Source organism: Zingiber officinale, chromosome 6A (genome assembly GCF_018446385.1).
Source record: "Zingiber officinale cultivar Zhangliang chromosome 6A, Zo_v1.1, whole genome shotgun sequence".
In the NCBI taxonomy this organism is placed as follows: Eukaryota; Viridiplantae; Streptophyta; class Magnoliopsida; order Zingiberales; family Zingiberaceae; genus Zingiber; species Zingiber officinale.
This window is the reverse complement of record NC_055997.1, coordinates 27,711,342-27,733,300: the sequence shown is the minus strand read 5'-3', so window position 1 is coordinate 27,733,300 and position 21,959 is coordinate 27,711,342.

Below are 21,959 nucleotides of genomic sequence, written 5' to 3'. Positions count from 1 at the left end.
GGTCAATATTGGGATTCTGTAAACAATCGCTAATGAACTGTTTCACACCCTCCTCATACTGTTTGGACCTTCTATCCAAGTATATCCAAGATTTATTCATTTCAATCAAGCAAAATCTACAAACAAATAGGTCAAAATCAAAAGACATTAAAGTGAATAAACAAAAGTTAAAAAATACTACATGTAGTTCAAAATGTAAAATACATGGAACTTTAATTTATAAATTCTAATGCAAGAAGTAAGATGAGACTGTTCAAAGAGGTAGATGTGTGGTATGAAGAAAATTTTTACATAATGTTCTGAAGTATAATAAAAAATGACCGAATGTTTTAAAAAATGACCGAAGTATAGTCATGACAGTAGTATAATCATAACAAGTTCACCCTATAAACAATCATGGCAAATTCACCTTACACATGTTTCCAAAAATAACCGAAGTATAATCTCATCTTGTTTTCTTAAGTAATTAAATTATATACAAATTTAGAACTTCAACCATTCTCAAAGGAAAGAAAATATATTCTGCTTCTAATGCAAAGAAAGCATACTGGAATATTATAAGCTACCACAATACATGAGCAATGAAATAATGTAAGGAAAGAAGATAATAACACATGCTACAATATCCAAGTCATCTAAAAAGGCACCTATTACTACCGCCAAAATCACAAGTAAACAATTTAGCTAACCAAAATCACAAGTAAACAAAGAAGATAAAAAGGCATCTTAAAAGTTACACTATTATTTTCTTAAAAACCATTAAAAACAAATTAGCAATACTAATATACAATGATTGGGTTTTCAATAACTGATGCCCATTCATTAATTTCTTCATTGAACTTATTATTAAACATGTTTTGTACACTCTAAGTGTCCTCTGATGAATGAATCATATGAACAATCATATAACATCACACAACAACTATGATTATCCATTTGGATTACAAATGTCTAATATATTCACAAAGTAAGCATATTTGTCCAGTAATGAAAAGTGATTCAGCATATTTGTAAGCATATAACATATTTATCCATTTGGATTACAATTATACAGTAATGAAAAGTGATTCAGAAATTAAAATTAAACTATTATAATACAAAAGAATTAGAAATATAGGTCGCAACATAATCAATGTTTAATAATAGATTTCTAAGCTATTTACTATGTTTATCTGGCCCTAGCTAGCACTAAAAAGTTATGTTTATTGTACCATATATATTGCAGGCTTGCTTCTCAAAACCTTAGATGTAACACCCCGGCCCGGGCGGGCCCCACCCGGATCGAACCAGGAACGACACCATAATTACCTATCGGTTTGATAACTAGCTCCACAGACCACCGGAGGTCCTTTCAGCGTGCTTTGTTTTCATTCGCATGCACCCTGGAAAACTTCCCAGGAGGTTACCCATCCTCAGATTTCTCCAAGTCAAGCACACTTAACTCTGGAGTTCTTAAGTTTGGACTTCCGAAAAGGAAGGTGCACCTTGGTGATATGGATAGTACCATCTAACCTTTTAAGTCATACTTAACCAGAATCTCAGAACCGGGGTATTACAATCACCCCCACTTAAAGACACAACGTCCTCGTTGTGTAACTACAAATCACACTACAAACAAATCCCAGAATCTCCCTCGCTAGGTGGTGCCCTGGGTGCTCCTACCACAGGCGCACTCACGGTCGCAAGGTCGCTTTGATACCATCTGTAACGCCCCGGCCCGGGCGGGCCCCACCCGGACCGAACCAGGAACGGCACCATAATTACCTATCGGTTTGATAACTACCTCCACAGACCACCGAAGGTCCTTCCAGCGTGCTTTGTCTTCACTCGCACGCACCCTGGAAAACTTCCCAGGAGGTCACCCATCCTCAGATTTCTTCAAGTCAAACACGCTTAACTTTGGAGTTCTTAAGTTTAGACTTCCGAAAAGAAATGTGCACCTTGGTGATATGGATAGTACCATCTAACCTTTTAAGTCATACTTAACCAGAATCTCAGAACCGGGGTATTACATTAGATACTTAAGAGAGCTCCGGAAAGAAAATTGATGTATCAAAATAGAGGTGTGCAAATTACAAGTATTTTTTATAGAGATTAGGACAAGTTGCCAAGTCAGACTATCCTACATCAGGATATTGTATCCTGTGGTGGAAAGTTGCCAATTGTACTTTGGAAATAAGCAACTATCCATACTGTTTCAAAATGACTAGTTATCCAGGTGCCCATAAATACACTGAGCAAGAATAAAACTTTGTAATAGAAAAGTTATGGTTGCAATTATGTTCTTATATAACATGTATTGACAAGATGATATTGTTGGTGCAGGAAGCATCCGACGATCAAACCTGAGTTTTGATAATGGTAAAGGATTCAAAGTTAAGGTGTGTTGTAATCTAACGTGCTTGATTGAGTGTTTCAGGTAAGTCCTAACTGTGGTTAGACAAGGTAAAAACCCTAGGAGGTGGTTACCCTAGGTCATAGGGGGTGGTAACCCTATGCGGAATGTCTTGGTGGGTCGAGTGCTTCAGGCAACAGTCCTAAGGGGGTAACCCTAGGTGGAAAGTCATGGTGTCGCGAACCAGGTGAAAGACTCGACCAATGTAACGACCCACCTTCTGGGTACTAGGCTGTAAGGCCGATCGCTACAGTTATGCTATGCTATACTGCGCGGAAAGCTGGGCTAATTGAAATTTTCCTCTACTAAGGACGGATACAACTGATAAGAAAGGTCTAAAGACCTTCTTTGCTGGTATACATATGCTAAGGAGGGAAACTGAACATCCCAACCGAGCTAGGGACTAGAAACTGAACTTCCCAACTACCTACTGACCTGCCGATCGATCCGCAGATCGATCGAAGCTGGGGAACATTCTGTTCCCAACTGGATCGGTCGGCAGACCGATCCAGGTACGTTTGGATCGGTCGGCTGACCGATCCAGACACCCGAAACCCCTGGAATCGCTACTGTATCGTGCTAGATCGGTCGGCTGACCGATCCAGGAGGATACAGTAGCATACTATATCTGTCTGGATCGGTCGGCTGACCGATCCAGCGGCACCATCTACCCTCTGATCGGTCTGTAGACCGATCAGAGTTCTGATTTCAGCCCTGAACTCTGATTTCTGCACTTGGGCGTGCCGAAATCTCACATATGAGTTATACACTACATGAGGGACATTCTAATGACATAAGACTAGTATTCTAACATATTTCTAACAACTTAATCCAATCTTCCATGAGTTAAACATTCTAACGTTTAAAAGTGCATAAAAACACGAAAACTAAAACAAATAAACTGTCAAATGCTATAGTAGGTGCTAAATCCCTAGAGGATCTTTTATTCCAGTTCCTGCCACACACATCTTGATCTGCATTGACCTCCAGCCTCCACTGCTAGTCTATTTTCCTTTTACCTGTATCTGCAGTATAAGGAAAATAGTATCTGTAAGCTAAAAAGCTTAGTAAGAAACCATCTACCTCACAAAACCATGCAACGATGAAAATATGATTTTAAATCATGTTGTTTAAAACATATGCTGGATATACTGAATAAACTAAGCATGGCATGGCATATAAGCATACAATCATGGCATATCTACGGCTGAACATAAAGTCATCATGTATATTCACAGGGAAAAACTAAGCTGATACTAAGAACTGAGCTACGCTAATACTGATCTACTGCTAGAACTGTACTGAATTCACGAACTAATTTCTGAAAGGTTGAAAACCATATACATATAGTAAGTGAAAATACTAAACATGCTGCTGAGGGGCCCGGCAACTGTACGTGCTATGCGCGCATCTCTAACTAGACCCGGGGTTGCAAGTCCCGAATTTAGTAGAGCTACTAGGTTATCTAAACCTAGGGACCGACTATGGGAGCCCAGCCCAATGGATATCTAATCCAGTACAGTGCCAACTGAAAAGTAAAATACTGCGTATAGCTAAACTGTTCTAAATTGCTGTTCCTAGGTTATCTGAACCTAGAGCTAGGTTGTCTGAACCTAGAGGCGACTGTGGGAGCCCACCCATTGGACCGTAGTCCCATATAAGCTAGAATAAAACTAATTTGTTGTTTTAAATACTTCTAGTGCATTTAATGAATTAATTAAGCTGTCTAGTACTGAGTTAGACCTTTAATCGAGCACCTAGGATGCCCTAACTCTTTTCCCTATTAGGGAGACCACCTCTAGGCACCCGACAGCGTCTAACCTCCTATCTGAAGAGGGAAAACGTGTCCGGCCCATCTAGAGGTGCTCAACTAAATCCCTAACCTGCGAAGAGAGTTAAATACACCCTAGATATCGATAAAAATCTGCATACACCCTAACTAAAGCATAAAAACTCAAACGGAAGCTATTATACTGCAGGTGAGGGGTTTCTTACCTCCTATTCGTAATTTCTTACGATTCTAATCGCTAGAGTTCCGGTGGAGATGATCTTCTCGACGATCCGCTCGCGTCTACGTGCTCTCCTCGCGAAGGGGAACGTCCTCGTATCGAAGATCTCGCCGGAAGAAGTTCCCTTGGCCCTTGGGACTTGGTGTGCCGTGCGTGAGGAAGAGGAGAAGAAGGGAGAGGCGGCGGTGGTGTTGGGTCTCGGTGGAAAAGGTTTTGCCGAAACAAATTCTAAAAACCAACCAAACCCCAACTTAACTTTCCTATTTATACTAAGTAATTAATTCGGCCAAACCAATTATAAATATAATTGATTCCCTCTCCTTTCAACACGGCCCTGCTGGGTTCAACTGGTTCCCAACATTATCCCTAAGCCATAGGTCTCGGGTTCGATTCCCGCCTAAGCTATTTTACGGTTCTAATTATTTTTGCTACTTCCGCTACTCAAAAAATTTCGGAAAAATATCTAAAAATTCCAGAAAAATCATAGAATAATTCTAATGCAAGTTTTAGAATTTTTGGGTGTTACAATCCCCCATACCTTATAAAACGTTCATCCTCGAACTTAGAACAATTCTGGGTACTTCTGTCTTATGCTGGCTTCTGTCTCCCAAGTTGCCTCTTCTGCTGTGTGACTGTGCCAAATTACTTTGACTAATGGTACTTCCTTGTTCCGCAATTTCTTAACTGCTCGATCTATTATCTGAATAGGCCGACTATCATAGCTGAGGTCTTCGCGGATCTGTACCGACTGGGGCTCAATCACCTGGGTGGCATCTGGGGTATGCTTCTTCAGCATAGAGACATAAAATACGTTGTGGACAGCTGACATTTCCTGGGGTAGCTCTAGCTCATATGCTACCTTGCCCACCCTTCTGCTGATAAGGTATGGTCCCACATATCTGGGACTAAGTTTGCCCTTCTTTCCAAAACGCATTACTCCCTTCATGGGAGCTGCTCTGAGGAACACTGAATCCCCAACTGAAAACTCTAAGGGTCTGCGCCGTGTATCAGCATAGCTCTTATGGCGGCTCTGAGCTGTCTCTATCCTCTGGTGGATCTGCTGTATAGCTGCCGTGGTATCTGCTACTAGATCTGTCTGAAGCTCTAGTTCTTTCTGTTCACCACTCTCATACCAGCAGATTGGAGATCTACACCTCCGCCCATAGAGAGCCTCGTAAGGTGCCATGCCGATAGTGGCCTGATAGCTGTTGTTGTATGCAAACTCTGCTAGACTCAGATATTTGCACCAACTTCCTTTGAAGTCTAGGGCACACGCTCGGAGCATATCTTCGAGTACCTGATTTACTCGCTCCGTCTGACCATCTGTCTGAGGATGGAATGCTGTGCTGAACTTTAACTTCGTGCCCAATGCTGACTGTACACACTCCCAGAAGTGTGATGTAAATCTGCTGTCTCTGTCTGAAATAATGGTACGTGGGACTCCATGAAGTCTGACGATCTCCTGGAGATACAACTGAGCTAGCTTCTCCATGGAGTAGGATATCTTGATAGCTAAAAAGTGGGCTGATTTAGTCAACCTGTCGACTATTACCCAGATGGCATCAAAACCATTCGTGGTTCTGGGTAGTCCCACTATGAAGTCCATAGAGATATCCTCCCACTTCCATTCTGGAATCTGTATAGGCTGCAGAACTCCTCCTGGTCGCTGATGTTCTGCCTTGACCCTCTGACAGGTGAGGCAGATGCTAACATATCTGGCGATGTCTCGCTTCATCCCGGGCCACCAAAAACGTTTCTTCAGGTCTTGATACATTTTGGTGGAACCTGGATGCATCGCATAGGGAGTCCTGTGAGCCTCATCTAAAATCTGTCTCCGTAGCTCCTCCTGATCTGGAACACAGAGTCTGTCACCAAAATACAACACCCCGCTATCGGACACTCTGAATTCTCTACTTTCTGATTCTGTTAGCCCTTGCTTGATTTTCTGAATTTCAGGGTCCTGATCCTGAGCTGACTGAATATCACCAAGCAAGGTAGACTCTAAGGTCATAGTAGAGAGCTGTCCAACAATGAGTTCGAGACCGAAATCTACGATCTCCTTCTGTAGGGGGGGTGACATGGCTGTAAGAGATAATAAGGTAGCACTGGACTTTCTGCTGAGTACGTCTGCTACCTTATTGGCTTTTCCGGGATGGTAGAGGATATCAATATCATAGTCTTTGACCAGCTCTAGCCATCTGCGCTGTCGCATATTCAGATCCTTCTGAGTGAAGAAGTACTTCAGACTCTGATGATCTATATATACTCTACACTGGACTCCATACAAGTAATGTCTCCAAATCTTGAGAGCGAACACTACTGCTGCAAGCTCAAGGTCATGAGTAGGGTAATTCTTCTCATAATCCTTGAGTTGTCTGGAGGCATAGGCAATCACCTTTCCGTCTTGCATCAGCACTGCTCCTAATCCCAATTTAGAGGCATCACTGTAAATGTCGAAGCTATCTGTATTTCCTGGTAAGGCTAAGATAGGAGCGCTGGTCAATCTCCTTTTGAGCTCGCTGAAGCTGTTCTCACAGTCCTCTGTCCACTGAAATTTCCTGTTCTTCCTGGTGAGAGCTGTCAGTGGGGAGGCTATCCTGGAGAAGTCCTCTACAAACTTTCTGTAATAACCTGCTAATCCCAGAAAGCTTCTGATGTCACTGGCATTCTTCGGTCTTTTCCAGTTACTTACTGCTTCTATTTTGCTGGGGTATACCATGACACCATCCTTTGAGATGATGTGACCCAGGAAGGACACCTGATCAAGCCAGAATTCACATTTCGTGAACTTGGCATATAGCTGATTCTGATGAAGTGTCTGTAGTACTGTCTTCAGGTGCTCTGCATGTTCTTCCTGAGTTCCTGAGTAGATAAGGATGTCATCGATGAACACGATAACAAACTTATCTAAGTACTCTCTGAATACTCTGTTCATGAGATCCATGAATGTTTGGTCACGCCAAAAGGCATGACTACGAACTCGTAATGTCCGTATCTGGTCCTGAATGCTGTCTTCGGTATATCACCCTCCTTGACTCTGACTTGGTGATATCCTGATCTAAGGTCAATCTTGGAGAACACTGTTGCTCCCTTTAACTGGTCGAACAGGTCATCTATCCTGGGAAGAGGATACCTGTTCTTGATCGTGACCTGATTCAGTGCTCTGTAGTCTATGCATAGCCGCATGCTTCCATCCTTCTTCTTCACGAACAATACAGGCGCTCCCCATGGTGAGTGACTAGGGCGTATGAAGCCCTTGTCAAGTAGCTCCTGTAGTTGCTCATGAAATTCCTTCAGCTCGGCTGGAGCCATGCGGTAAGGCGCTTTGGAAATAGGATTGGTGCCGGGGAAGAGCTCTATCTCAAATTCAATCTCCCTGACTGGTGCTAGGCCTGGTAACTCTTCAGGGAAGACTGTTGGGTAGTCACATACAACTCGGACCTCTGCTAGCTGTTGGTCCCTGTCCTGGCTAGTATTGACTACATGTGCTAGGTACCCCGTACATCCTGAATCCATCAACTTCTGTGCCTTCATAGCTGAGAGAAATTTTCTGGCTTTTCTCTTTGGTTCTCCGATGTACTCAAACTGTGCTTCTGCTTCGGGTTGGAACACGACCTTTTGTTTACGGCACTCAATGGAAGCACCGTATCTGATCAGGAAATCCATTCCAAGGATGACGTCGTAGTCAGTCATTTCTAGCAGGATCAGATCACAAAAGAGTTCCCTGTCTGCTATAATGACTGCACTGCCCTGAGCCAGTGCGTGGACGCCATAACTTCTCCCGAAGGTAGTGTCGTCAGAAACTGACCACTGAGTACCTCTGGAGCTATTGCTGACTTTGCGGCGAACGCCCTAGCTATATAGGAATGGGTTGCCCCAGTATCAAATAATACAGTTGCTACTTGCTGAAAAAATGCTAAGCTGACCTGTAACAACTGTCGAGGCATTGGCTACGTCCTCTCTGGTGAGTGAGAGATCCTCGCATTTGCCATAGCTGGAGGGGCTTCTAATCTGCCCTGGCTGATAAGTGGACCTTCTAGAGCGGCCTGCATCTGATATAACTGAGCTGGCTGGCCTGCATGCTGAATCTGCTGTGGCTGAGGAAGACCGGTCTTGTTCGGGCACTGCTTGGTCATGTGCCCTTCTTGTCCACATTCAAAGCATCCTCGTGTGCCCCTGCGACAAACCCCTGGGTGGAATTTCCCACAAGTAGCACACTTTGGATAACTAGGTCGCTTGCTAGATGGTCCTCCTTTTGGGTCACTCCCTGATTTGCGCTTGCTGTTGGAGTTCCCCTTCCAGTTGGAGCTGTGGCCTTGCTGTTTTTGAGTGTGAGAGTTTCCTTGGCCCTTGGACTTTGAGGAAACTTGCTTCTGCTGCTTGATGTTGTTCTGGTAATGCTCTGTGGTCAAGGCACTGCTCACTAACTCCTCTATGGTTTGTGGCCTATGTATGCCACCAGCCACGTTCACTGCTATCTCTGGCCTCAGCATCTTGAGCATCAACCGGATTCGTTCCTTCTCTGTGCTGACTAGCTCTGGGAATAGGCGAGCCGACCTGTTGAATTTCTTCACGGCTTCCTCAACTGAAAGGTTGCCCTGACGAAACTCAGTGAACTCGTCGTAGTGGCGGTTTGTAACCCGTATGTGAAAGAACTCCTCGAAGAATTCCTTCTCGAAGTCAGCCCATGACATCTGGTTCACTGGGTGCTTCGTTCTGATTCTTTCCCACCACATGCATGCATCTCCTGTTAGGCAGAAGGAGGCACACTTCACCTTTTCGTGTTCTGGCCAGTCCAGAAGCTCCATCGTGCTCTCCAGTGTTTTGAACCAGGCTTGTGCATCCCATGGTTCACTAGTGCCTGAGAAGTTCTCTGGCTTGACTCGCTGTCACTGGATCAGATAGGCTTCCTTTCTTGGCTCAGCTGCTGGTGCTGTAGGCTGAGCTGGTGGAACCTCTAAGACCACTGGAGACGTCAAATTCGATTACGGGGTGACTGTGGGGGTATTCTGCTGATTAGCCTTTAAGGTGGCTATTTCCTGTTGCTGTTCAGCTAGCTGCTGCTGTAACTGAGCCACTAATGCTGTAAGGTCTGGGGGAGGCACTGAACTGCCTGCCTCTTGCTGGGGCTCAGTAGCTAATGCCCTTCTAGCTGGGCGTCCTCGTGCCATTTCTAAAGACATAGAGGACAGAACATGAATAACTATTACAATCATAATTGTATAACTATCGTTATCATGTTATATACTATCACATACTATCATGCAGCAGTTTATTTATAAACATGAACTATAGCAAGGAACAGAAAGTATAAATAAAGTAGAGGTATTCTTACTTGGAAGCTGTAGGTTTAATGCTGATGTGTGTGTAGGAAGTATGGAAATTCTGCTCTGATACCACTCTGTAACGACCCACCTTCTGGGTACTAGGCTGTAAGGCCGATCGCTACAGTTATGCTATGCTATACTGCGCGGAAAGCTAGGCTAATTGAAATTTTCCTCTACTAAGGACGGATACAACTGATAAGAAAGGTCTAAAGACCTTCTTTGCTGGTATACATATGCTAAGGAGGGAAACTGAACATCCCAACCGAGCTAGGGACTAGAAACTGAACTTCCCAACTACCTACTGACCTGCCGATCGATCCGTAGATCGATCGAAGCTGGGGAACATTCTGTTCCCAACTGGATCGGTCGGCAGACCGATCCAGGTACGTCTGGATCGGTCGGCTGACTGATCCAGGCACCCGAAACCCCTGGAATCGCTACTGTATCGTGCTGGATTGGTCGGCTGACCGATCCAGGAGGATACAGTAGCATACTGTATCTGTCTGGATCGGTCGGCTGACCGATCCAGCGGCACAATCTACCCTCTGATCGGTCTGTAGACCGATCAGAGTTCTGATTTCAGCCCTGAACTCTGATTTCTGCACTTGGGCGTGCCGAAATCTCACATATGAGTTATACACTACATGAGGAACATTCTAATGACATAAGACTAGTATTCTAACATAATTTCTAACAACTTAAACCAATCTTCCATGAGTTAAACATTCTAACGTTTAAAAGTGCATAAAAACACGAAAACTAAAACTAATAAATTGTCAAATGCTATAGTAGGTGCTAAATCCCTAGAGGATCTTTTATTCCAGTTCCTGCCACACACATCTTGATCTGCATTGACCTCCAGCCTCCGCTACTGGTCCACTTTTCCTTTACCTTTATCTGCAGTATAAGAAAAGTAGTATCTATAAGCTCAAAAGCTTAGTAAGAAAGCATCTACCTCAAAACACCTGCAACGATGCAAATAAGATTGTAAATCATAATGTTTAAAACATATACTGGATATACAGAATAAACTAAGAATGGAATGACATAGAAGCATAACATCATGGCATATCTAAAGCTGAACATAAAGTCATCATGCATATTCACAGGGAAAAACTAAGCTGATACTAAGAACTGAGCTACGCGAATACTGAGCAACTGCTAGCACTGTACTGAATTCACGAACTAATTTCTGAAAGGTTAAAAACCATATACATATAGTAAGTGAAAATACTAAACATGCTGCTGAGGGGCCCGGCAACTGTACGTGCTATGCGCGCATCTCTAACTAGACCCGGGGTTGCAAGTCCCGAATTTAGTAGAGCTACTAGGTTATCTAAACCTAGGGACCGACTATGGGAGCCCAGCCCAATGGATATCTAATCCAGTACAGTGCCAACTGAAAAGTAAAATACTGCGTATAGCTAAACTGTTCTAAATTGCTGTTCCTAGGTTATCTGAACCTAGAGCTAGGTTGTCTGAACCTAGAGGCGACTGTGGGAGCCCACCCATTGGACCGTAGTCCCATATAAGCTAGAATAAAACTAATTTGCTGTTTTAAATACTTCTAATGCATTTAATGAATTAATTAAGCTGTCTAGTACTGAGTTAGACCTTTAATCGAGCACCTAGGATGCCCTAACTCTTTTCCCTATTAGGGAGACCACCTCTAGGCACCCGACAACGTCTAACCTCCTATCTGAAGAGGGAAAACGTGTCCGGCCCATCTAGAGGTGCTCAACTAAATCCCTAACCTGCGAAGAGAGTTAAATACACCCTAGATATCGATAAAAATCTGCATACACCCTAACTAAAGCATAAAAACTCAAACGGAAGCTAGTATACTGCAGGTGAGGGGTTTCTTACCTCCTATTCGTAATTTCTTACGATTCTAATCGCTAGAGTTCCGGTGGAGATGATCTTCTCGACGATCCGCTCGCGTCTACGTGCTCTCCTCGCGAAGGGGAACGTCCTCGTATCGAAGATCTCGCCGGAAGAAGTTCCCTTGGCCCTTGGGACTTGGTGTGCCGTGCGTGAGGAAGAGGAGAAGAAGGGAGAGGCGGCAGTGGTGTTGGGTCTCGGTGGAAAAGGTTTTGCCGAAACAAATTCTAAAAACCAACCAAACCCCAACTTAACTTTCCTATTTATACTAAGTAATTAATTCGGCCAAACCAATTATAAATATAATTGATTCCCTCTCCTTTCAGCACGGCCCTGCTGGGTTCAACTGGTTCCCAACATTATCCCTAAGCCATAGGTCTCGGGTTCGATTCCCGCCTAAGCTATTTTGCGGTTCTAATTATTTTTGCTACTTCCGCTACTCGAAAAATTCCAGAAAAATATCTAAAAATTCCAGAAAAATCATAGAATAATTCTAATGCAAGTTTGAGAATTTTCGGGCGTTACAACCAGCCGGGAAGCGGACATCCAACAGAAAGTCTGGAAGCATCGAGCACCGAGCAAAAGTCCAGTCGATCTGGAGGATCGCACTAGCAATAGGTAAATCTCCTGAGTGGAGTAGGTGAGGACGCGTTCCCCGTAGAGGGAACAGTAGGCGTCGGGTCGACCTAGGGTTTACGGTCGGAAACCCGAAGTCAGACCCGGACAGTCCGGTCACTTTCAAATTTATTTCTATATATTATCCTTTGTGTGTTGGTTGCTACTCGGAAAACCTAGAGGTTCCACTGTACAAAAATTTTGTACAAAGGTCTGAACCTTTTCCTAGCTACCATGTGTTCTTTTAAATTAAATTTTGGATCGCCTGCGGAACTTAACACGTTTGATCCAAAACTTAATCTATTTGTTCTTTTAGGTTTTGACTTGGATCTCCTGCGGAACTTAACACGTTTGACCCAAGTCACCTTAAGTTATTAATTCCATTAAATATTAATTTCCATAATTGGTTCCCAGTACTGACGTGGCGAGGCACATGGCCTTCTTGGATATGGGAGCAACCACCACCGACTAGACAAAACCTTTTATGGAAAGTTAATATTTAATTTCCTAAAATAACTTTAGGTTAACCGAAAAGAACAATCAAATCACAAGGAAAACAAAAACAAAAGAACACTATATCGAAAACAAATTCAAAACTCTAGAATCGTAAGCCTCTTGTATTTAGTATTATTTCCAAAAATAACTAGTCTGATGCGGAAAGAAAAATACTAGTTATACCTTTTAGAAAAAACCTCTTGATCTTCTACCATATTCCTCTTCTAACGTCGGACGTTGTGTGGGCAACGATCTTCCGAGATGAGAAACCACCAAAGCACCTTCTCCTTTCTTCAAATTTCGGCCAAGCACAAAGCTTCCAAAAGATGAAGATCTTTTCCACCAACCAAGCTCCAAGGGATGTAGGCTTTCTCTCCTTCTTCCTCAAGCTAGATCCAGCCACCAATTAAAACTCCATAAGCATGAAGAGGTTCGGCCACAAAGAGAAGAAGAAGAGAAGAAGGAAGGGCCGGCCACACTACCAAGGAAAAGAGGAAGAAAAATAGAATAGAGTCGTTCACCTTGAAGCCTCGTCTACCCCCTCTTTTATAATCCTTGGTCTTGGCAAATAAAGAAAATTTAATAAAAACTTCCTTAATTCTTTTGCCATTGAAAAGGAAAATTTATTTAATTAAAAATAATTTTTCTTTTCAATTTTGCAATGGCCGGCCACACCAAGAAATCTCCAAGCAAATAAAATTTTAAACACCAATTAAAACTTCCTTATTTGCTTCCGGAAATTTATAAAAATTTCTCAATAATTTTTATCCCTTCATGATTGGTTTATAAAAAGGAAATTTAATAAATTAAAATCTTTCTTTTAAACATGTGGATAAAAAGAAAGTTATCTCTATAAATTAAAATCTCTTTTAATCTACAAATAAGGAAAGATATGAAATCTTTTCTTAATCTTTTGTAGAAACTTATAAAAGAGAATATTTAATTTTAAACTCTTTTTTAAATCATGAACATGATTAAAAAGGAAAGTTTTCTTAAAATTTAAAATCCTCCTTTAATCAACAAATAAGGAAAGATTTCAAATTTTAAACTCTCTTTTAAACATGTAGATGATTTACAAATAAGGAAAGTTTTTACCAAAAATTAAAACCATCCTTTTAAACTACAAATAAGGAAAGAGATTAATCTCTTCTCTTAATCTTTTGTAGAAAGCTATAAAAGGAAATTTTTAATTTTTAAACTCTCTTTTAAAATCATGATATCCACATAAGAAATAATTTTAATAAAAATCCTTTTTAATATTCTAGTGGCCGGCCACCTAAGCTTGGGACCCAAGCTTTGGCCGGCCACCTACATGACTCATCCACTTGATCTTGGCCGGCCCCATTGGATGGGTAAGAAGGTGGGTATACGGTGGGTATAAATCTCTATATAATAGAGGCTACGATAGGGATCGAGAGGAGGAATTGGTTTTGGTCTCCCGATGAAATTAAGCATCCCGTGTTCGCCCCGAACACACAACTTAATTTCATCAATAATAATTCATTCCACTAAAAAACTATTATTGAACTACCGCACCAATCCCAAATTACATTTTGGGCTCCTTCTTATTATGAGTGTGTTAGTCTCCCTGTGTTTAAGATAACAAATGTCCACTAATTAAGTAAGTTACTGACAACTCACTTAATTAATATCTAGCTCGAAGAGTAGTACCACTCAACTTCATCGTCATGTCGGACTAAGTCCACCTGCAGGGTTTAACATGACAATCCTTATGAGCTCCTCTTGGGGACATTCTCAACCTAGATTACTAGGACACAGTTTCCTTCTATAATCAACAACACACACTATAAGTGATATCATTTCCCAACTTATCGGGCTTATTGATTCATCGAACTAAATATCACCCATTGATAAATTAAAGAAATAAATATCAAATATATGTGATTGTTATTATATTATGATTAAGAGCACACACTTCCATAATAACTGAGGTCTTTGTCCCTTTATAAAGTCAGTATAAAAGAAACGACCTCTAATGGTCCTACTCAATACACTCTTAGTGTACTAGTGTAATTATATAGTTAAGATAAACTAACACCTAATTACACTATGACCTTCCAATGGTTTGTTCCTTTCCATCATGGTCGTGAGCTACTGTTTATAATTTATAAGGTACTGATAACATGATCTTCTGTGTGTGACACCACACACCATGTTATCTACAATATAAATTAATTGAACAACTACATTTATCACAAATGTAGACATTTGACCAATGTGATTCTTATTTCTAGATAAATGTTTATACCAAAAGCTAGGCTGTCATATCTGCTGCCATACATCTGATTCCCATGCCTTTTAAAAAACTCTTGCCTTAAGGACCTTAGGTTATCATCTGATGCAATCTAGGCGGCAACAACTTCTCCTCGTTATACAATTTCTCGTATTGGGTAGTACTTACGCTCTATTGTGTTTACTTGCCTTATAGACTCATGGTTTCTTAGAGTTTGTTACTGCACTATTATTATTACAATAAATTGTAATAATCTTTGGACAAACTAGAAATCATATCTAAGTTTATCTTGAGGTAATTAAGTCATTCAGCTTTTATGGCTACCTCAGAGGCTTGCCATATACTCAGCTTCTATGGTGGAGTCCAGAAAAACACCTATGTTTATCACTCTTCCATAGTTATGACTTTTCCTCCTAAAGTAAACACAAAACCCCGAGGTCGACTTATTATTGTCCCTATCCGATTGGAAGTCAAAATCCGTGTAACCCACAGGGACCAAATTAACTGCCTTGTAAGATAGCATATAATCTCTAGCGCCTCTAAGGTACTTTAATATATGCTTTACTGCAGTCCAATGTCCTTGTCTAGGGTTACTTTGATATCTGCTAACTATGCCCTTGGCAAAACAGATTTCTAATCTCGTGCATAGCATACATTAGGTTGTCTAACTGCCGAAGCATAAAGAACTGCCTACATGTCCTCAATCTCCTTTGATGTCACCGGAGACATCTCTTTAGATAAAGACACTCCATGCTTAAAAGGTAAGAAACCTTTCGAGGAGTTTTGCATGCTTAAAACGAGCAAGGATTTTCCGATGTATCAAGCTTGGGATAAGTAAAATATATTTTTTCTTTTGATCCCTTATTATTTTGATCTCAAAAATATATACATTCTCCCAAGTCCTTTATATCGAATTTTTTGGACAACCATACCCTTACTTCTGACAACATTTTGATATTGTTTCCAACTACCAAAAATGCTATCTACGTATAGTACAAGAAATACCACCACGTTTCCATCACACCTTTTGTATACACAAGACTTATCCGTTTACTCAATAAATCCATAGGTCTGGATTACTTTGATAAACTGGATGTTCCAAGACCTTGAAGCTTTGCCTCAGTCCATAGACTGATTCAGCTTGCACACAAGATGCTCTTATCCCTTTGCAATGAACCCTTCTGGTTGCTTTATATGGATGCTTTCATCAAGACTTCCATTAAGGAATGTTGTCTTGACATCCACTTGCCAAATAGATAAAAGAATCCGGATAGACTTAAGCATGGCTACCAGTGAAAAAATTTCCTTTTTCATCAAGCCTTGCTTTGAAAGTTACTACCTTCCTTTCTATCCCTCTTTTCCTATTATAGACCTTTTTACACCAAAAGGCTTTTACACCATTTGGTGGTTCTACAAGCTTCCAGATTTTATTAGAATACATATATTCTAATTCTGTTATTCATTACTCTTTGCCAAGATGTTGCATCTTTATCTTGGAGTGTTTCGTCATATATCCGGAGATCAGGTTCATGTCCTCCAGGGATCGAGTCCAAAAACTCTCCCAAAACATGAATCTTTTTAGGTTGCCTAACAACCCTCCCACTACGACAAGGCACTTTCTGCAATTGTGTATCATTTGTGATACGTGTTGCAGTTTCCTTGTGGTATCTCATCTTGTACAGTTGGTACTAGATTAGACATGCCTTTTATTATTTCCTTAAGAACAAATTTTCTTATGGGCACATGGTTTATTACATAGTCCTTTTCTAAAAATCGGTCATTGATGCTAACAATGACCTTCTGATTTTTAAGACTATAAACCTACTTTCATTTCACTAGGATAACCCACAAACAAGTGAATTCCTGTCCAACTTATCATTGTCTCTCTTCTGCATATGTGCTGGACTACCTGAATCCGAATAGGCTTACGCCTATTCAGCAATTCTATATGAGTAGAGAGTTCTGACTTTAGAAGGTACTATATTCACTCCCGTTTCCAGAGTATATCCTTAAAATGATTTTGATAATATTCTTAATAACTCATCAATCTACTTATTTCCATAAGAGTCTTATACCTTCCTTTTCCTACACCATTCTGTTGGGGTGTACCAGGTGCAGTTAGTTGGGATTGAATCCCTACTTCTGATAAATGACTCCTAAATTCTCCCAAGAGGTACTTGCCACTACGATCTTACCATAGTGTCTTGATACTTTTACTTTGTCGTTTCTCCACATCAGCCTCGTACTCTTTGAACTAATCAAAGCACTTAGACTTGCGGCACATCAAGTAAATATATCCGTATCTCAAATAGTTGTCTATAAAATAGATGAAATATTTGAAACAACCTCTTGCCTGGATGCTCATAGGATCACACAAATCAGAATGAACCAATTCCAATATATCTTTGACTCCATACCCCTTAGACTTAAAAACTTCTTGGTTATTTTTCCTTCCAAGTAAGACTCGTAGGTTGGAAAGATTTCCACTACTAATGAACCCAACTCAAGTTAATATAACCTAGCCTTAGAAGCCAAAGATATAATTGGTTCATTTTCGAAGGTTACTTTCTCTTAAAGTTAGAAGATGTGTTACTAATATCCATTTGTTGCATCGTGAGAGTTATTGGATTTATAAATTGCCAACCAACGTACCAGAACAGATAACTTCCCTCTTTTTCTTAATAACAACTTTGTTATTAAAAGAGGCAGAATATCAAGTTCTTTGAATAGTTTAGAAACTGAAAACTAGTTCTTTCTAAACTTGGTACGTAAAGACAATTACTCAAAAATTCATGTTTTATTCTTATCAAAAGATAAACATCTCCCACTGCAATAGCTACCATTTTTACAGTAGTGCCCATGTAGATGGTGTTTTAATTTTCATTTAGTTGCCGGGTTTCCTGGAACCCTGCAATGAATTGCGGACATGATTAATGACATCTGTATCTACACTTCAGGTTCTGGTAGATGACACCACTAAACATGTTTCAACTAATGAATTAAATACACCTATATTGTTCTTAGTTCTAAGAAGACAGTCTACCTTAATGTCCAAGTCCTATTTCCAATCATTACAATTGGGATTACTAAGTCTTTCTTATAGTATGACTACTAGGGGATTGACAAACATTTTAAATCCTAAGAATCACAAAAATACTTGGTCAAGATCAACTCCTTAAAAATCCCCATGAATTTTGTATGCCACGATAGTGTGGACGTATAAAAAATCGAAGAGGAGATTTTATTCATTAATTTTATTATCTTATCAACTTTACTTTATGACGAATAAAATTAATAGTTGATCTGTCTTTGATCAAATATTTGGTCAAAAACTTTTGAATTTAAAAAAAAAATATTGATTCCTCAAACAATATTATTTAAATTCACCAACACCTCAAACACCGTGAATTTTGCATGCCACGTTAGTGTGGACGTATACAAATTCAACATTTGTAAAAGGAGGGTTTTAACCCATTAATTTTATTATCTTGTCAACCTAACTTTTTGACAAATAAAATTAATAGTTGGTTTCATTTGGTCACACAAATAATAGCAGTGACTCCGATGGGGAGGATACTATTAGATGTGTCTAAGTGTATACCATTACTTGACACTAAGTCCATTAATAAGATTATGCCCCTTCCGTTGGGGAAGATCACACGCTCTTAATTAACTTCCTATAGTCATCCAAAAATGGAAGTCTGTTCTAGTGATCCACAAACAAGCTCATCCGTTATGGAGGAAGGCACTCAGAGCCAACGCGCAAGCTTGTTTGCATCACTTACAAACCAGTAATGGAGACCATGGGATTTACTTAAAATAAATCCCTCTCCCACTTAGTTATTTAAAGTGAGGAATTTTGACTATGCTAGTCTACCTAACATGCATACTAACAAGCACACACAACACAGCATAAAAAGCAATAAATAGAAAAACTAATTTTCAACTATTATGACTTTTATCTATTGTTGTCCTCCGTGTGTCGCCAACCCTAGCTACTACCATCTTTGGCCACTACCACCGGGTCTAGTTGTCGCATCCATCTTGCTCCTTGTTCCGCTGCGCCTCTGGTCCTCAAAATGGTTCCACGCCTTGCAAGATTCGATCCGCGATATAAATAGAATTTTACATTTTTCGATCCTATATTCCTCGAAGGAATGTACATGTAAACTAGATCAAAAAATAAAATCCTAATAAAACTAAATACAGCTCCTGCTGTATACGATCATGCACGCACAATAAATGCCCTTGACATGTCCAAGGGTCCAATCACACACATAATAACTATAAGTCATAATAGTTGGATCCTGCATCCACAAAGTTAGCACATCCTACTATTATCCTGCCTAAATTATGTATGACATGTGCATAATTAAACTAATACCAAATACACAGAGGTAAAACCCTAGCTCTGATACCAATTGTTGGTTGCTACTCGGAAAACCTAGAGGTTCCACTGTACAAAAATTTTGTACAAAGATCTGAACCTTTTCCTAGCTACCATGTGTTCTTTTAAATTAAATTTGGATGCGGAACTTAACACGTTTGATCCAAAACTTAATCTATTTGTTCTTTTAGGTTTTGACTTGGATCTCCTGCGGAACTTAACACGTTTGACCCAAGTCACCTTAAGTTATTAATTCCATTAAATATTAATTTTCATAATTGGTTCCTAGTACTGACGTGGCGAGGCACATGGCCTTCTTGGATATGGGAGCAACCACCACCGACTAGACAAAACCTTTTATTGAAAGTTAATATTTAATTTCCTAAAATAACTTTAGGTTAACCGAAAAAAATAATTAAATCACAAGGAAAATAAAAACAAAAGAGCACTATATCGAAAACAAATTTGAAACTCTAGAATCGTAAGCCTCTTGTATTTAGTATTATTTCCAAAAATAACTAGTATGATGCGGAAAGAAAAATACTAGTTATACCTTTTAGAAAAAACCTCTTGATCTTCTACCGTATTCCTCTTCTAACCTCGGACGTTGTGTGGGCAACGATCTTCCGAGATGAGAAACCACCAAAGCACCTTCTCCTTTCTTCAAATTTCGGCCAAGCACAAAGCTTCCAAAAGATGAAGATCTTTTCCACCAACCAAGCTCCAAGGGATGTAGGCTTTCTCTCCTTCCTCAAGCTAGATCCAGCCACCAATTAAAACTCCATAAGCATGAAGAGGTTCGACCACAAAGAGAAGAAGAAGAGAAGAAGGAAGGGTCGGCCACACTACCAAGGAAAAGAGGAAGAAAAATAGAATAGAGTCGTTCACCTTGAAGCCTCGTCTACCCCCTCTTTTATAATCCTTGGTCTTGGCAAATAAGGAAAATTTAATAAAAACTTCCTTAATTCTTTTGCCATTGAAAAGGAAAATTTATTTAATTAAAAATAATTTTTCTTTTCAATTTTGCAATGGCCGGCCACACCAAGAAATCTCCAAGCAAATAAAATTTTAAACACCAATTAAAACTTCCTTAATTGCTTCCGGAAATTTATAAAAATTTCTCAATAATTTTTATCCCTTCATGATTGGTTTATAAAAAGGAAATTTAATAAATTAAAATCTTTCTTTTAAACATGTGGATAAAAAGAAAGTTATCTCTATAAATTAAAATCTCTTTTAATCTACAAATAAGGAAAGATATCAAATCTTTTCTTAATCTTTTGTAGAAACTTATAAAAGAGAATATTTGATTTTAAACTCTTTTTAAATCATGAACATGATTAAAAAGGAAAGTTTTTTTAAAATTTAAAATCCTCCTTTAATCAACAAATAAGGAAAGATTTCAAATTTTAAACTCTCTTTTAAACATGTAGATGATTTACAAATAAGGAAAGTTTTTACCAAAAATTAAAACCATCCTTTTAAACTACAAATAAGGAAAGAGATTAATCTCTTCTCTTAATCTTTTGTAGAAAGCTATAAAAGGAAATTTTTAATTTTTAAACTCTCTTTTAAAATCATGATATCCACATAAGAAATAATTTTAATAAAAATCCTTTTTAATATTCTAGTGGCCGGCCACCTAAGCTTGGGAACCAAGCTTTGGCCGGCCACCTACATGACTCATCCACTTGATCTTGGCCGGCCCTAGCTTGGGTTCCAAGCTAGCTTGGCCGGCCCCATTGGATGGGTAAGAAGGTGGGTATGCGGTGGGTATAAATCTCTATATAATAGAGGCTACGATAGGGACCGAGAGGAGGAATTGGTTTTGGTCTCCCGATGAAATTAAGCATCCCGTGTTCGCCCCGAACACACAACTTAATTTCATCAATAATAATTCATTCCACTAAAGAACTATTATTGAACTACCGCACCAATCCCAAATTACATTTTGGGCTCCTTCTTATTATGAGTGTGTTAGTCTCCCTGTGTTTAAGATAACAAATGTCCACTAATTAAGTAAGTTACTGACAACTCACTTAATTAATATCTAGCTCCAAGAGTAGTACCACTCAACTTCATCGTCATGTCGGACTAAGTCCACCTGCAGGGTTTAACATGACAATCCTTATGACCTCCTCTTGGGGACATTCTCAACCTAGATTACTAGGACACAGTTTCCTTCTATAATCAACAACACACACTATAAGTGATATCATTTCCCAACTTATCGGGCTTATTGATTCATCGAACTAAATATCACCCATTGATAAATTAAAGAAATAAATATCAAATATATGTGATTGTTATTATATTATGATTAAGAGCACACACTTCCATAATAACTGAGGTCTTTGTCCCTTTATAAAGTCAGTATAAAAGAAACGACCTCTAATGGTCCTACTCAATACACTCTTAGTGTACTAGTGTAATTATATAGTTAAGATAAACTAACACCTAATTACACTATGACCTTCCAATGGTTTGTTCCTTTCCATCATGGTCGTGAGCTACTGTTTATAATTTATAAGGTACTGATAACATGATCTTCTGTGTGTGACACCACACACCATGTTATCTACAATATAAATTAATT